This window comes from Oncorhynchus tshawytscha, linkage group LG17 (assembly GCF_018296145.1).
Source record: "Oncorhynchus tshawytscha isolate Ot180627B linkage group LG17, Otsh_v2.0, whole genome shotgun sequence".
NCBI lineage: Eukaryota > Metazoa > Chordata > Actinopteri > Salmoniformes > Salmonidae > Oncorhynchus > Oncorhynchus tshawytscha.
In genome coordinates, this window is record NC_056445.1 from 18,890,383 (window position 1) to 18,907,399 (window position 17,017).

Genomic DNA, 17,017 nt, shown 5'->3' on the forward strand with positions numbered 1-17,017 from the left:
ACTGCAAATCAGTGTGACTTCTGCTGTTGCCTTTCAGAGACCAGTTCAGAAATGCGCGGCTTCGCCTTGGCAAGTGCCACTCTCATGTCTCATGATGTCATGTCTCTCATGTCATTTTATCCACAAATTCTGTTCCTTTTCTTCGTTTTATGTCCAGCATCCACGAAAAGGATTGCTTGCAAAGATATGTTGTAACAAACGGTATGAAAATCTCCAGAGCTTTCTTAGCAATAACAGGGTACGTTACCATTTGTTGACACCAAAATGTTGAAAGCGTTGTTGTTCTGAAGAGCTGCTGTTGAACCTGGCTCTGCTGAATTTCAATGATTTCATCGAGGTATTCATCATTGACATCTGTTGTCTCAACACTAAATGTGAACGGCTGTCTCACCCATGCTGGATATGACTCTCTTGTAGGGAAGTATCCGTCGAGAGACTTTACAAGCTCATCTAAGTGTGTGGCAATTGCTTGCTTCAGTTCCGCAGGTACAGAAATGTCTCAGATTCCAGATACATCTTCGATCTTACTTACACAGTCGTCCAGCAGGGGAAAGTTTGCGAAGTTATCGTTCTCTGTTCGTCGTTTCCATAACGGTAGCTTTTTTTGAAAAGCCTTCAGGTTTTCCTCCGCTTCGATGATGTTGACTCCACCGCCCTGCATCTTTTGATTGAGATGATTGAGAGCTGCGAAGATATCGGCCATGTACGCTAAAATGAAAATGAACTCAGAATTTTTGTAGCAATCTGCATGACAATGTTGGTGCTCTTGCAAAAACAGGTCTAATTCCACACGCACGGCGAAAACACGATTCAGCACCTGTCCCCGGGACACCAACGAACGTTAGAATGGTACAGAAGTACCTCGAATTCAGAGCCCATTTCTTTACACAGCTCACTGAAGATGCGGTGCCTCAGAGCACTAATTGGCACATAGTTCACACATTCCACTGCAATATTTAATACTTCTGCCAGTTTTGGAGGCAAGGTTTTTTGTTGCCAACGCATGCCTGTGCAGAATACAATGCGTAACAATGACGTGTGTATCGGCTTTCACTAGCGCACCAAAACCAGCCTTTCTTCCCAGCAATACTGGAGCTCCGTCCGAACAAACTGCAGAAACCATATCCCACGAAAGATTGTTGTCTTTGAAGAAGTCATCCACAAGTTTCTTCACATCGGCTGCCTTAGTTGTTGTTGTAAGAGGCTTACAAAATTAAAAAAATCTTCCTTTACCACGTCGTCTTTCACATAGCACACGAATACAGCAAGCTGGCTTAGATTGGAAACGTCTGTGGTCTCGTCGAGTTGAAGGCTGAATTTTGCCGGGCTTGAAATCAGATCTGCAACTACTTGAGCCAAGATGTCTTTGCTCATGTCCTCTATTCTGTCGCTGATGGTGTCATTTGAAAGATGAATTTGGGATAACTTAACTTCAGCCTCTTTTCCCAGCATGATATTTGCCATATTCAACACAGCTGGTTTTATGAGTGTTTCACCAATGGTGTGTGGTTTGCCCTGCTTTGCAATCAGGTAAGCAACTTCGTACGATGCTGTGAGGATCAGTTTGTTGATGGGTACAAAGCCGAGAACAGGCAGAGTAGCCTTTTCATCGAATCTGGCTCTCTTCACCTTGAATTCAGCGAGCGTTGTGTTCTTGTATTTTCCATCTCCATGCAGCTTAATGAAGTGTTCTCTTAGTTTTGCCGGTGCTAGACTAGAATTGCTCAACTTGGCATTACAAATCATGCAGTTAGGACGCTGACTCCCGTCACGTTCCGTTATACATGTGAATCCATATTGTACATATTCGTCCGACCACTTTCTGATTTTGCTCGACATAGTATGAAGGGATTAAAATATTAAGAAAGAAATCACAAGACATACCATCACGACAGTCACAAGTCGACTACTGGGCACACCAAATTCCCTGCAGCACAGATAGGCCAAGCGATGTAGCGTGATCACCTGCAGCCAATGATGGCAAAGCGGGGCGTGTCATCACGAATCATATGAGTCGGATGTGTCTTGACATCCGCCGAACCCCTGAGACTGACTCACCGAACCCCTGGGGTTCGATCGAACCCAGGTTAAGAACCACTGCTGTAGAATCTGTGTTGAAGTGTCTGGTGGACTTAAGCAGTTTTATCTGGACACCATTCAGTTGTCTCTCTGACTTCATATAATATCTGATTCTGAAATGTTAGTTTAGGGGTAGTGCAGTGTTTGTATTAGGAAACTACCATGATACCATCGAAAGTTAGTAGGAAGAGAGGCAGATACAAATCTCAATAGTGTAGATTTTATTTAGACTGAAAGAGGAAGTCTGTCTGTCACCAGTCCAAGTAGAACTGACCTCAAATAGAACTGACCTAACTGATGAGATTCGTTTTAGCCTTAGGGTCTGTTTCCACAACATAAAAGGGTACTGGGGGAGAGGGGTTTGGTTATGCCTTTAACCTGGCAGTTGGTGACCCAAGGGTGTGTGTGCGGGTGGGGGAGTGTGTTTGTGTGTGTATGGGGGGGGGTTTAACGATGAGGTAAAGAGAGTAAATTATATCGGCCCAATAAAGGCCCCTGGGTGTGGAGGCTGGCTGACGATCTCGTCTTTAGGAGGGACGCGGGCGGCTGAGCAGGCCCTATCTCTCTGCTCCGGCTCTCTGCCCTCTTGACCAAACACAATAGGTGTTTCCTCCCCATGACTTGGTCACTTTCACCTGTCACTCAGACTTTCTCCTGTCCCCCAGGGCTGTGTTCCTCTCTCTCTCTGTGGGTCTGAGGAGAACGGCTCCAGGTGAGCGTCCATGTGTGGCAGGCTGCTCCTCCTCCGCAGTGAGTGTGTGCACTGTGAAGCCAGACCCCCCTCTCTCACTCCCCTCCCCCCAGCCATTCTGTTCTGTACCCCTCTCAGTATCACCACCCATCCAATCTCTGCCTTTTATATACATAGTATTATTCACAGAAATATCCCTGCAAACTGAGCTCCATGATATCACCAGAGACATGAAAGTATATAGGGCCAAGAGTTTTTCCTGACCACATGACCTGCCCAGCAAAACCTTTCGCCCCATATTTGACATTGTGATGCACTGACATACAGTTTCCGCCACCAGAGGACGCCATTCTCTGAGTAACCCTTCCTCTGGTCTCCCCAGGCAACCTCCTCCTCTTCGCTTGTCGCTGTGGCCCCTCCCTTCAAAGGCATAACCTCTCCTAATCCCCCTCCCCCGGGTTTCCATGGAGACGGCTCAGACAAGCAGGTGACGCATTGACAGGGAGCAGATGGTTGCCCGTGGAGGTAAGCATGGATGAACAATGCCCCCATATTCATCATACAGCCCCTCTCTCTCAACTTCACTCTCTGCATTCTCAACCACACACACACATACACACACATCAGCATAAACTCTGTGACTCCCCTCCTCTTGAAAAGCTGTTTTTTACACAGATGCATGTACACACAGGCACACAAACAGTAACAATTATTAAACCTTTCAAAGAATGTTGGTTTCTTGGCCCAGGGTACATTCTGATGGACTAGTCCTGGACTGTATTTTTAGAGGACTGAAGGGTGGATAGGGATTGTTATGTACATTAGAATAATACAGTATTGTTGTTGGGGTGGGGGCTACAATACATTGAGGGATTGACATGAGGTTGGGATACACTGAGGTTTTGGAAGAGGGCCAGTAGCACAGTTAGATAAACAATGGGGACCTCCTTGCCCTGGCCTCTGAGTGTGCCTGTCTTCTTGCAGGTGTTTTTGTGGTGCCTTCGGTCCTGTAACTCACTTTTCTAACAAAGCTCATTCGTTACTCTCCGTCTCCCCTGGAGATAAAGTACAGACATCCCTCTCCCTTCCTCTCTTTCTTTCGTCCAACTCCAGAATAATCCAGCAACAATACAGGGGCTTGAAGGCGGTGTGCAGCGATTCGCCGGAGGCCTGAGGGGGGCGGGGTTGGGGGGTAGCATTATGGAGATCAGCTAATGCATGTAGAATACTGGCGAAGAAAGTGTGTGCCTGTACAATGGAGTCCTCTTTAGTGGCTTCAGAGCGCTCTGCTTAACCCACCACACCTGGAGCTCGAAACAGGGTGCGAGAGTAACCCAGCACACCCCACTTCACCCCCACCTCTCCACCTCACCCCACCTCAGCCACCACCACACCTCCAGCACCTATCTATACAGTCTGAGGAGCTGGGCTCGGTGTGGAGGAGGAGGGGGGCTGCCTGCATTCAGGGCCTAACTATGATAAAGACTCACAGTGAGGAGCCATTGAAGAGCCCTGTGCCTAAAATGGAGTCACTAATAGGTGCCTATTCAGCAAGGAAAGGGTTTTCTGAAAGAAAAAAAGTTTTTGGGGGAAGCAACAATCACTATGCCCTGCTACCTTGTACATGTCAAATTTATACAGTCCTCAGCCTACCCCCTTTTTGCTATTTAAGAGAATCACCATTGAAGAGATTCCATGTATAATTTGGAGTCTCCTTTTCTTACTTGGAAATGAATTGAATAGTCTGTTTCTAAAGTGAGTCCAATCGAGTGGCATGGTTCTCCAAAGAGAGACACACTCTCTCTTTTCTCTTTCTTTCTCTCTTTTTTTTTATCTCCCTTTCTCCCTGATTGTTACCCTCATACACATGTGTCCAACTTGTACTGAATAGGTGAGGGCCTGTTGACCAGCATTTTGGGTTTCTTGAATACCACTCTTTCTTATAGGCCTACTTTGTGCCAGTTTTGCACGTGCATGCACCAGCTGTTTCCTTGGTGGGGACGCTCACAGAATAGTTTTTGAATATGTCATTTTGACCCAATATGGGTGTTAATGCATGCAGCTATGTGTATTGATGAATATAGACTAGTGAATATTGACCCTGTCTATGAGGAGGATGTGCATGGCTGTGGATAGTATTGATGGTTGTTAATAGGCAGAACAAGGGGCCCTGCCCAGTGGGAGAGAGGTCATTAATATTGAAATGCTGGGTCCATATTGAGAGAGAGGGCACTAATGGAGGAATACGGGGACCATATTGTGCAGTGTGTCACAGGGCTAAGATGACAGATTGATGAGATGAGGAAAAAACGTTGATACCGAGAGGGGCGGCCCAGTGTGGTGCCCCAGGCTGAGCAGGGACCAGGAGCTGGAGTGAGCCTGGGGAGCAGGGTTCCCCTCAGTCCTGCTGGGCAGAGGTCGTAGTCCCCCTTTGATTCACAGCCCTGCTGCCAACAATGGGCAGCACAGAGTGGGCAGGCCTCTCTCCCTTAGAACAGCGTGAATGTGCTTGTATTGGTATTTTTATGGGGCTTTGTCAGCTTTGTGTGCTTGCGCGTGTAATGTGTGTATATGCATATGTTTTGTGAGTGAATGTGCTGGGGATGCTATTGCCTTAGCAACTCTTTATTTGACATTTGATTTTAAACAGGTTATAAACATTATTATAAACTGGGTGGTTCGAGTCCTGAATGCTGATTGGCTGACAGCCGTGGTATATCAGACCGTATACCACATGTATGACAAAAGTTATTTTTACTGCTCTAATTACATTGGTAACCAGTTTATAATATCAATAAGGCACCTCAGGGGTTTGTGATATATGCCACGGCTAAGGTCTGTATCCAGGCACTCCACGTTGCCCTTAGCCGTGGTTTTTTGGCCATATTCCGCACACCTTGGGCCTTATTGCTTAATTAGCTTGTTTTTTAAAAACCATTACATTAAGTCAATTCATAAGACGTGTTGTTTAGCATTTCTATGTGCTTTCAGGTTCTTATAATAAAGGGTTTAGGAACAGAACAGTAGATGACAAAGTGGTAATAATGCTGTAACAGGCAGACCCTCAAAAATGAAGTGTTACCACCTTAGTTCAACACCTAACCTGTGGATTGCAATGGAGTATCAATCTTGTTATGGATCTGACGTCAGATCAGTTGTGGTGTGTCATTTAGAAGAAAAAACGTCAGTTCAATTCAGGGCATTCAGACAAGCATAATATAAAGGTGATATAACTATAATAATGATATAAGCTATATCAAAGAAAATGACCCATTATCGTAAAACAGTGTTGAGACATCACAGCACGAAACAGACTGCCAGTGACTTATCCCAGGCTGTGCTTCCCTTTACAATGCATTTCCAAGCAGTGTCTTAGCAACTGGCATTGTGACATCTGGATTACCCAAGGTGCATTGCAGAGACCCCTGTTGGGCAGAACGGAGGGAGCCAAGGGGAGAGTGTGCTTTAGGAAGGGACCTGTATAGGCAGGGTCAGGAGCTCAGATACACCCATGAAGCTTTAGTCTGTCCGAAACAACTCATTTCCTTATTGAGTTCGTATGGGAAAAGACTTTTGTCTAAAATGTAAACTTTTACAATGTTAATGGACTGTAAAGGAAAACAGCTTTACAAGAACTTGTGTTGCATTTCTCAGCTTTTCATCAGTTTGAAAAGAGCTTCTACTAGACATACAATTCAGAAAGGCTGTCAAAGATATCAAACAACCTATAAGATAGCTTGTGTGTGTCAGTGTGTGTTTAAATGTCTCTTGTCACTAGGGGCAACGTTTACCGTTACTCTCTGGTTTGGGGTTTGTTAATATGTCACTACTGTTTTTTACAAAATGTCCTCTCAAAACAAATTAAGTTAAAAAACATCCAACTGAAGACAGACACACTCTAGATAATAAGCTTTGATTGATAGGTCTCTGTTTAGAACAAACACAGGCACACACACATTTACACATTCACACGTATGAGGTCTGATTTGGGGAATTGATAGAGTCCATTGTTTCCACATAGCTTGTTCTCTATATCCCCTGTAATGTAGTTATGGCTAGGAGATGTATGCTTATAGCAGCCCAGAATGTGATCCATGTCTATTCTCTGTATTTGGGCTGAAAAGCTCTCTGTCCAGCAGTTTGTATTTTCTGGTGTGTGTGTGTGTGTGGGGGTGTGGGGGGGATTTTCATTAATGGCTTTGGAGGCTCACAGGGCCTGCCTGACCCAAATGTGAAGGACATATAAGAAAAGATGAAATGTGTGTAAATGTGCCTCAAAGTTATGGTGAAAAGTCAACTCTGCGTTCATAGGTATTATATTACATTCATCTATTTTTACTCTGGGAATAGCATGCATCAGTGACTTAGACTCGTTTAACAAGGTGGTAATTATTAACAGCAATAATCCCCATATGACAACAGTTTCAGTCCCCCACAGGAAGGTATTTCATTCTCTTCCTCCCCATGTCCATTCAGTCGCTGCAAGAGTGAGGTAGCTATATCAACATCATGGAGAAAGAACATATTTTGTAGTATGAGCCATATGAATTGACCTGTAGATGTCACATTGTCCTCTCACTCAGTCGGGCGACAGAGAGGGGATGTAAGCTACAGTTTAATAGAGAGGTCGGAGAGATTAGTTCAGGGGACATGTGGGTCATTGAGAACGGGCGAGGGCCAGAGCCTTACTGGGGGAACAGACTGGACAGAGAACAACAGCACCAGAATAACCATCCTACCAGGCTCCTGGCCCGGCCCAGACATCCAGTCAACACCATCACCTGGCAACATGGCTCCTGCTCAGCACTCCACCAGGACAGGGTGAGTCTGGCCACCGAGCCCTCCTCTTAATCAACAGCAGAATGGACTGAAGCCAGACCTCTCCCATATCCCAAATGAAAAACACGTCAAACTATGTTCAATGAGTCCCACGGTGAGAACATGAGAGAGAAGAGCTGTAAGACCTGAGCATCTGTTCACCTCTTTGACGCTAATGAATGTTAAGTAGGTTAGCCGGTGGTGTGCCACCGTCCCAGAGGTCATTGTGACCGGGGTGGCAGAGGGATGCTGGCTTTGTGTCCAGCCACCCGGTGAGGGGCCGAAAATGTCTGGAACGCTAACTCCTGCTCACACAATCACCAGCGCCGATGGTAGCCATATTGATCCTCTGTGCTACCAGATTAAAGTATAAAGAGAGCTCTGTCCTGCCAGTGGGGGTCCCCTCTGACTCCCAGAGGTCACTTCGGGGTCATGGAGCCCTTGCAGCCCCCTGACCCACAACCAAACGTGTACACACACCAGAGGCAGGACACAGACCTTGCAGGGATGAACCCTATTAAACAGGACCGGTTGGATGCTCACATTCAGCTCTCATTATAGCTGACCCTGGGCTTCCTCTTTTGGATCTGGCTGCTCTCTGGTTTAGTCTCTAATTTGAACCTAGTCCGGTCCATGCTGGGGATCTAACCCTGCTCTTTTGTGTGGCCGTAATAGGTTTGCCTTGTGCATGATTGTCTTCTGAACCCGATCTCCTCGTCCGCGGTGCCATCTTGCGTCGTATAATGGTCTCATTGTCTTCCGACACCTGTGGTTCCTCCAGTGCGTGCTTAGTGTGTTGTCCTTGTCCTTTGTGTTGCTATGGTAGTCCTTTGTGTTGCTATGGTAGTCCTTTGTGTACGACATTGCTGAATTGAGTGTGCGACATTGCTGAATTGAGTGTGCGACATTGCTGAATTGCTGCGGCGTGTTATTTACAATATTATTTTGCGTTTCTGTCTGTAGTATCAGTTCTCATGAGGCTTGTTGTGTGTGTGTGTGTGTGTGTGTGTGTGTGCTCCCTAATGCAATCATATGTCCCTGTATTGGCCCTTTATTGCTGACCTCAACAGGATGCTCTGATCAGGATGCTCTGATCCCTGGTTCTCTGTTCGCTGTGCTGCAGCCTTGATTAAACGTTGATGAAATGCCTATTAATGTACGCTGGCTCACAGAGAGGGTGTAATCAGGTGAAAGTGAATTAATAAAACATCCCGTCTCGTACTCAGGAGAGGAGAAAGGGATCCCCTGAGAAACACAGGCAGATGGCCACAAATCTGAGAGGACAAGGGAAAGTGGGATAGGAGACAGAGAGGGTAGAGAGGAGACAGAGAGGGTAGAGAGGAGACAGAGGGTAGAGAGGAGACAGAGAGGGTAGAGAGGAGACAGAGAGGGTAGAGAGGAGACCGAGAGGGTAGAGAGGAGACCGAGAGGGTAGGGTAGAGAGGAGACCGAGAGGAGACAGAGAGGGTAGAGAGGAGACAGAGAGGGTAGAGAGGAGACAGAGAGGGTAGAGAGGAGACAGAGAGGGTAGAGAGGAGACAGAGAGGGTAGAGAGGAGACAGAGAGGGTAGAGAGGAGACAGAGAGGGTAGAGAGGAGACAGAGAGGGTAGAGAGGAGACAGAGAGGGTAGAGAGGAGACAGAGAGGGTAGAGAGGAGACAGAGAGGGTAGAGAGGAGCGAGACCAGCCACCACTTTGGTGATTACCCCTTAATTGGTAATTTGATCTCCCCTTTTCCACCTACTCGTTATTGATAAGCTCCCAACATATTTCCCCTTTTGACTGCCACTGGACTAGCAAGTCAGCATTTCCTGCCCTCTAAGGCCAGGAGCCTGGCAGCCCATGCTGCGGCTGTGCAGGAAGTGCCTGAGGTCGGTGGAGAGGAGGGGTGGGTGAACAAGCTAGTGGAAACTCCATCTGCGAATCTACCCCCCAGGTTTGATCCCAGGCTCCTTAGGCCCAGGGGACAGGATCGGGCGTCTGCGAGCTGACTTCGGTCATCAGTCGAACAGTGTTTCCTCCGACACATTGTTGCAGCTGATATCCGGGTTAAGTGAGCAGTGCGATAAGTAGTCGGCCAGGCGGGTCATGTTTCAGAGGACTCCACCTTCGCAATCGCTTCTCCTGAGCCCATTGAGGAGTTGCAGAGATGAGCCAAGGGACCTAATTCAGGGAGAAAACAGGGTAAAAAAAATATGCTTGTGGCCGTACTACCCTGAACATGCTTGTTAGTGGTTAGTGCTGGGACGGGAGACCGCCTGGGAATACCAGGTGCCGGAAGCTAAAAGAAAAGAGTAATAAATTAATAATATAAACGTAAATTATGAAAAGGATAGATTGATCAGATTGGAATGACCCCACTTCCCTGCCATGTTCACTGGGGTGTAGTTTTACACCATTAATATGACATGTAATTACTGTCTGTGTGCCTTCTTGCTGTCTGGCTCAACTCTCATGTTTAGTAACAGGCTCAGGGCTCAGGGCCTCTCCCAGCAGCACAGTTCATGACTGGGAATGAGCTCTGGTCCTTATTCATCACAGCACTGTTCTGGCAGTCTGGTGAAATAGGACATATTTGGTAGCTGAGCAAAAGGAGTCTGGGTAAAACACTATGCACTATACATCCCCCTTTCATCTTCCTTTCCTCCTCTTGTCCTCTCTTTTCTCTATTCCCAGTGTGATTTGCAATTATCCCCAACTCACAATTCCCTCATCCACAGCCATGCCATCCTCTGGTGTGTAAATGTACTGGGTTTCACATTCAATGTGGAATTAGTGACAACAAGGTCATTGTGTCCTAACCAATGCATTCACAATTTATGGGGAAATTGGTTGTTGTCCATCTCCTGGTAATTATTCAGATTGGCTTTAATGGCTGAGCATATTGTGGTGTGTTTTTCTAATAAGTGGACTTGTTTAAAAATATTGTCCGATATAATGCCTGTCATCATCTGTAGAGGTGATGTTCATTGTTGCACAGAGCAGGAGAGGCCCATACATACGAAGGCTACTTGTCACTCCAGGACTTGGAGATGGGTAGACCCGATGCTGCCCTGTCACTCCAGGTCTTGGTGATGGGCAAACCCAATACTGCCCTGTCACTCCAGGTCTTGGTGATGGGCAAACCCAATACTGCCCTGTCACTCCAGGTCTTGGTGATGGGCAGACCCAATACTGCCCTGTCACTCCAGGTCTTGGTGATGGGCAGACCCAATACTGCCCTGTCAGTGATACGCACTGTGTCTCCAGTACGCATCCACAGCTCCCCGCACTTGCCGTGCAAAAGTGGGCATCTGTCCAGGACGGGTGGTGTCGGCTCAGCACGCCTCGTCTCCAGTGCGCCTCGTCGGTCCAGGATATCCTGCGCCAGCCATACGGACTGTGTCTCCAGTGAGCCTTCACAGCCCAGTGAATCCTGTGCCAGCTCCCCGCACTTGCCATGCGAAGGTGGTCCTTTGTGCAAGACGCGTTGTGCCAGCTCTACGCTCCAGACCTCCAGTGATGAACCATGGCCCGGAGCCTCCAGTGATGATCCATGGCCCGGAGCCTCCAGTGATGATCCATGGCCCGGAGCCTCCAGAGACGATCCAAATTCCGGAGTCTCCTGCAACGGTCGGCAGTCCAGAGCCTCCAGCGACGGTTCCCAGTCCGAAGTCCCCGGCGACGATCCATGGTTAGATTCCTCCGGCGATGATTCACGGCCCAGAGCTTCCGGCGACGATCCCCGCACCAGAGGTGCCACCGGAGTTGGCGGATCCACGAGCCGAGCGGAGTCTGCATCCCGCACCGGAGCCGCCACCGAGGGTAGATGCCCACCCGGACCCTCCCCTATAGGTTCAGGTTTGCAGCCGAAGCCCGCACCTTTGGGGGGGGGGATACTGTCACGCCCTGACCTTAGAGATCTTTAAATTCTCTATTTGGTTAGGTCAGGGTGTGACTAGGGTGGGCAATCTATGTTGTTTATTTCTTTGTTGGCCGGGTATGGTTCCCAATCAGAGGCAGCTGTCTATCGTTGTCTCTGATTGGGGATCATACTTAGGCAGCCTTTTCCCTTTTTTGTGGGATCTTGTTTTTGTATGGTTGCTTTCCAGCCCTACAGAACTGTGCGTTTCATTTTGTATTTTTTTTTTTTCAGTGTCATCAATAAAAGAAAGATGTATGCCCACCACGCTGCACCTTGGTCTACTCCTTCCAACGACGAGCGTAACACACTCCAGGTCTTGGAGATGGGCAGACCCAATACTGCCCTGTCACTCCAGGTCTTGGAGATGGGCAGACTCAATACTGCCCTGTCACTCCAGGTCTTGGAGATGGATAGACTCAATACTACCCTGTCACTCCATGTCCTGGAGATGGGTAGACTTAATACTACCCTGTCACTCCATGTCCTGGAGATGGGTAGACTTAATACTACCCTGTCACTCCATGTCCTGGAGATGGATAGACTCAATACTACCCTGTCACTCCAGGTCTTGGAGATGGATAGACTTAATACTACCCTGTCACTCCATGTCCTGGAGATAGGCAGACTCAATACTACCCTGTCACTCCATGTCCTGGAGATAGGCAGACTCAATACTACCCTGTCACTCCATGTCCTGGAGATAGGCAGACTTAATACTACCCTGTCACTCCATGTCCTGGAGATGGGTAGACCCAATACTGCCCTGTCACTCCATGTCCTGGAGATGGGTAGACCCAATACTGCCCTGTCACTCCATGTCCTGGAGATGGGTAGACTTAATACTACCCTGTCACTCCAGGTCTTGGAGATGGGCAGACCCAATACTGCCCTGTCACTCCAGGTCTTGGAGATGGGCAGACCCAATACTGCCCTGTCACTCCAGGTCTTGGAGATGGGCAGACCCAATACTGCCCTGTCACTCCAGGTCTTGGAGATGGTCAGTCCCGATACTTCCCTGTAGCCACTTGCAGCATCAAAGCATGGATCATTTTCCATCTTGAGAGCAGACTGGCACAAGCTGGCAAAGGTCAGGAAGGTCCACCACACAGCTCTCAAAGGGGGGCTGGGGGTCAGAGCAGTTCTCTCACAAGGCAAGTTCCATTGTACTCGTCCTTCTGAGGCCCTTGTGCCCCGTCACCCACTCCGGGGTGGGGTTATGGCCCATGAATGAGGGGTGAGCCCTGGGAGGATCTCTCCTCTCACACCCTGGAGTGGCTCACGCTTGGAGCTGACTCAGGGGCTCTGGGAGCTGCCACCCGCTGCAAAGAGAGATGGATGAGCTCCACTGGTGACTGTGGCAGGGTTTCCGATGGGGATGTGTGCACGTCTCTTGGTGATTGATGAGCTTAACATAGTGCCCCATGCCCCATGGGTCAGACTGATGGACACACCCAGACACTGTGCTGTCCATCCCATGGAGCCGAGCTGGTAAAAGAAGGGCTGTTAAGTCACACATGGACCAAAACGTGTCAAACCAAAAGCAGTCTGATAACTGAACAGATAGAACAAAGATGTGTTTGAATGGAGACATTACAATTGGCTTTCACTATGATGAAGTGTCCAGTCTGTGCTACAGTATAGCTTGACTGCTGGAGACTGGAGTAGTGGAATAGTGGTACAGACCAAGTCATTATAGAGACAGAGGGGAAATTGATGCACCAGGAGGGGTTTCACAGGGATGTCTATGGAGCTAGCTGTCTGTCTGTCTATCTGTCTGTCTATCTTTCTTTCGCCAGCCAGCCAGCCTCAACACTCTCTCCATCAGCATTAGTTCATCTAAAGTTGATACATTTGTCTTGATCTACAATAGTGTTTCTGTACTTTTTCTGAACTCTTTACAATTGAGAAATGACCTGAAAGGATTTGATGTTGAATGTTCCTTTCTGACAGGTTTAAGAATGACCTGAGATGATTTTGTATGCCTTGTTGTGTGTTGTGCTCACTGATGTCTGTTGTCCTGTCTGTTTCCCAGGCACCTTGTTATCTGTCCTTTGTCAGTAAGGCCATCTTGTGGGATCGAGGACTCTACCACTACACAGTGAGTGCCAAAATACAACTCTAACTATACACAGCACATGTACAGCTATGTAGAGTAATACAACCACAATCTGTATAAGGTGCACTGTTACATTACACATAAAAATGCACATAAAAATTCAAAAATTCACACATACACACAGGCATGCATAAAACACACCCGCAAACACACACTTACGCACGCACATGCACACACACACACACACACACACACACACACACACACACACACACACACACACACACACACACGCTTGTCCCCACCTCTCCCCTACTCTCTAAAGAGCTCTGTGAGTAGTTGTGCCACAATTAACGGTGGGGTTGCCATGGGCACAGCAGAGTTGTGTGGGCTGGCTTCCTGTCTTGGCCTCTGGTTAAACAAACAAGTGAAAAGGAGGGACAAAGACATTCGCTGGTCCTTACAGCCTCATTTACATCTTCAACTGCCTTCAGCACTTCTGTATTGACCAAGTTTATCAGCCCGGCATCACCCTGCTCTCATTATCTCTCCTCTCTATGCACTGGAAATACCTGATAAATCATCGGGGTGTAACGAGTAACGGTCAACAGCTCCTGTCTGACAGTGACAATTCAACTCCACACTGAACTTTATGGGCCGTCCCAGTCCAAACAGGCCCATTGGAGAGGCCAAGCAGACAGGCTGTTGAACCAGTGGTCCGCCACTCCCCCGATGCTTCCGATCTCCCACTACTGTCACCCAGGACACGATGCCTCCGATCTTCCAATACTGTCACCCAGGATACGATGCCTCCGATCTCCCACTACTGTCACCCAGGACACGATGCTTCCGATCTCCCACTACTGTCACCCAGGACACGATGCCTCCGATCTTCCAATACTGTCACCCAGGATACGATGCCTCCGATCTCCCACTACTGTCACCCAGGACACGATGCCTCCGATCTCCCACTACTGTCACCCAGGACACGATGCCTCCAATCTTCCAATACTGTCACCCAGGACACGATGCCTCCGATCTCCCACTACTGTCACCCAGGACACGGTGCCTCCGATCTCCCACTACTGTCACCCAGGACACGGTGCCTCCGATCTCCCACTACTGTCACCCAGGACACGATGCTTCCGATCTCCCACTACTGTCACCCAGGATACGATGCTTCCGATCTTCCACTACTGTCACCCAGGACACGGGGAGTACCGAGACAGTAGGCTGCAGAATGCACACGGACACAAACCAACCACAGGTGCTCAAACAAGAGCCCTGGTTCCAGGATAGGTTATTTATACACATGGGTGTTTACAGAAGGAGTTAGCTGTCAGTTTAACAGTTCCAGGATCTGTCTTGTATAGTTTTCTGTTGTCTCAGGCTCTGTCAGTGGTTACAGTAGTATTGCCCTCTCTGCATACCAGGGCATGGTGCTGCTGAATCAGTGTAACCAGTGACCACACCGGTGGACTAACACTGATCATTATGCCAAGACATTATGCCAAAGCTGGCATGGCCATTGTTCTTATTGTTCTATTCTACCAAACAACACTGTTTTCAAAGGAAGACGATCTCTACCACTCAGTGGGGCCCAGCCAATAACAATGGCTAGAGCTTTGTACTGTTGTGTTGGGGTAGTGGGCCTGTTGTGTTGTTGCGTTGGGGTAGTGGGCCTGTTGTGTTGTTGTGTTGGGGTAGTGGGCCTGTTGTGTTGGGATAGAGGGCCTGTTGAGTTGTTGTATTGGGGGAGTGGGCCTGTTCTGTTGTTGCGTTGGGGTAGTGGGCCTGTTGTGTTGGGGTAGTGGGCCTGTCGTGTTGGGGTAGTGGGCCTGTCGTGTTGTTGTGTTGGGGTAGTGGGCCTGTTGTGTTGGGAGAGTGGGCCTGTTGTGTTGGGGTAGTGGGCCTGTTGAGGTGTTGTGTTGGGATAGAGGTCCTTTCGTGTTGTTGTGTTGGGATAGAGGGCCTGTCGTGTTGCTGTGTTGGGGTAATGGGCCTGTTGAGTTGTTGTCTTGGGGTAATGGGCCTGTCGTGTTGTTGTCTTGGGGTAGTGGGCCTGTCGTGTTGTTGTGTTGGGGCAGTGGGCCTGTTGTGTTGTTGTGTTGGGGCAGTGGGCCTGTTGTGTTGGGGTAGTGGGCCTGTCGTGTTGTTGTGTTGGGGTAGTGGGCCTGTCGTGTTGTTGTGTTGGGGTAGTGGGCCTGTCGTGTTGTTGTGTTGGGGTAGTGGGCCTGTTGTGTTGGGGCAGTGGGCCTGTCGTGGTGTTGTGTTGGGGCAGTGGGCCTGTTGTGTTGTTGTGTTGGGGCAGTGGGCCTGTCGTGTTGTTGTGTTGGGGTAGTGGGCCTGTTGTGCCGGGCGTGGATGGTGGATGTGGGGTTAGGAGGACGAGTTGGCGGGGCCACTGGGACTACTGCAGGGGCCTGAAAAGCAAAGCAGGGTCATTGTCTCTCAGTGAAAGTAGACAGTTGCTCTGAATGCTAAGCTGCATCTGAGCCTGGCTTCTGACACGAGCTGATAATCAGATTTACTCCGCTGAATCCGCTGGACTCCACAATGCGCGCCACTGTCATCCCCCTCTGCCCCCCACAAACCTCCCCCACCCCAAACTTCTCCTCTACCAGAGCAAAGCTAATTACACCCCGCAGAAACACAAATCTCCATCATTTAAAAAGTCACTCTTTTTCATGGGTTTAACCTTGTTAGAGCCTAAGCCTGGCTTTCTTATACGCCAGGCTCTCTGTGAGGAATTCTCTGTTCCTCCTCTAGACAGACACACACGGCACAGAAACACACTTCTGTTTCGCCTCGAGTCGTCTCCCTGTCAGTGGGTTCACTCAGAGGCAGTGCAATTAAGTGAGTGTGAGCCTGTGTGTAAGCGTGTATGTTAGCGTGTGTGTGTTTGGAGGGGTCGAGAGCGCACGCCGGCCTCTCCTCTGCAGGCCATCTGTGACTCTGACTAATAGACTTCCTACATTCATCTTCCAGTGCTTGTACATCCCCATCAGGGAGCTGTTGACCACAAACAGGCCGTAATGACATTAGCCAGGGCTGGCTTTGGGTTGTTCTGTGTGAGGCCGGCGTGTGGGCAGCCTGACGCCAGGAGGTCAGGCTGTTTCCTGGGGCCCTGCAGGAGCCCAGAGGACTCCTAGGTGTAGTCATAGGCTCTACTCTGTTGCTCTAAGAAGATCAATCAGGATGGAGTGAGCCGTCAGGGTGTGTCAGAGTGGGTGTGTTAGAGTGGGTGTGTAAGAGTGGTGTGTCAGAGTGGGAGGCTGCTTGAAATATCAACACTGAGTGAACCTCATCATGGTTGAGTAAAATCATTCTAGTTATACAGGTGTGAAAAATGTGTGTGTACAGTTGTGTGTATCTGTTACCCAATTAAGTGACCGGGACAACTACAGCTTTGGGGGTAGTCCAAGCGGGACTTAGAAGGTAAGGTATGTGTGTGTATATGTGTGTGTAT

The 17,017-nt window shown here is 48.6% G+C and overlaps 1 protein-coding gene across 4 annotated transcripts in view; it reads left to right on the top strand.

Moving 5' to 3' along the window:
• Positions 1-3,152: 3,152 nt before the first annotated feature.
• LOC112217196 (AT-rich interactive domain-containing protein 1A) overlaps positions 3,153-17,017 on the top strand; it is a 73,874-nt gene continuing 60,009 nt past the window's right edge. For all 4 annotated transcript variants that reach the window (XM_042300347.1, XM_042300350.1, XM_042300349.1 and 1 more), the window contains exons 1-2: positions 3,153-3,295; positions 13,525-13,590. The gene's annotated coding sequence lies outside the window, so the exon portion shown is untranslated. The remainder of the gene's footprint in view (positions 3,296-13,524; positions 13,591-17,017) is intronic.